The sequence below is a fragment of the Myotis davidii genome, unplaced genomic scaffold, assembly GCF_000327345.1.
Source record: "Myotis davidii unplaced genomic scaffold, ASM32734v1 scaffold428, whole genome shotgun sequence".
NCBI lineage: Eukaryota > Metazoa > Chordata > Mammalia > Chiroptera > Vespertilionidae > Myotis > Myotis davidii.
Window position 1 is genome coordinate 17,880 of NW_006299834.1, and position 1,039 is coordinate 18,918.

Genomic DNA, 1,039 nt, shown 5'->3' on the forward strand with positions numbered 1-1,039 from the left:
TCCCTGGTCCGCCCACACAGACCCACACAGGGGCCAGACCTGTCCAAGTGCTGCCCCCCGCCAACAGGAGCTTCTGCTCACACCCTGTCTCCTCTCGTCTCATTCTGGTAACCACCACCAGGCAGTTGAGGAACCCCCCACCCATGCGCCTCTCCTTCCCTCCCTCCACTCTCCCACCAGTCTGTCCATCTATAGAACATCTACACGGTGCCAGGCCCTCCCCTGGGGACCCAAACAGTCCCAGCCCCATTGCATGCAGGGAGGCAGAGCACTGAACAGCAGTTGTGAGACGATGGCACGGGGTCGCCTCACTGGACAAGTGAAGAGAAAGCCTCCAAGAGGTTCAAGGTCCTTCTCAAGGGCCTGGGTCCCTGACACCCAGGCTGCCTGGGCGGGGGGGGGGCGTCTGGGGAGCAGGGAGACCATTTCCAACCACAGCAACACGCCCCAGGCAGGAGAGGAGAGGAGGTGTGATCCAAGATGATGTAGGATCTTTGCTGCACTGACCGACATCCTGGGTGTGACCACAGAAGCAGACGTGCGGGAAGCAGGTGGTTGGACCAGCTTTGCAGGCACTTGTGCCCTGAGGAGGAGCAGTGCCATGCTCAGGGGACCCACCCCGGGGAATGGGGCAGCTGAGGGTCCTCAGGCTGGCCCGGGACCCCCAGGAAATGCAAAGTGCGGACCCTTCGCCTTCTCACTGGGAAGACCAGAGTTCGGATGAGGGGCTGCTGGGGTGGGGGAGGGGAGCCGACCCCCATCTGGAAGCCAATGAGGCACCAGCAGGGGCGCGGTGGGCATCTCTGGGTGAGGAGGGGCAGGTGCCCCCAGCGGGTAGGTCTCCCAGACTGCACTGCTCCTGTCTGACCACTGGAGGTTTCCATGGGAACGAGAGTCAGACAAGAGCCTTGGTCTTTCTTCTCACTTCCTTGCGCTCTGGGCCCCCTCCCTCCGCCTGTAAAGCGCAGGTCTGTGTCGGAGCCCAGCTCTGGGAGGGGGCCTGGCTGGGGCCGCCCAGGGAGGCCAGTCCAGCCTGGCT

At 63.5% G+C, this 1,039-nt stretch overlaps 1 protein-coding gene across 1 annotated transcript in view; it reads right to left on the bottom strand.

The window, feature by feature from the left end:
* The window catches only part of PRR5 (proline rich 5), a 13,541-nt gene that overhangs the window by 5,837 nt on the left and 6,665 nt on the right, over positions 1–1,039 (bottom strand). The gene's annotated exons all lie outside the window — the stretch shown is intronic.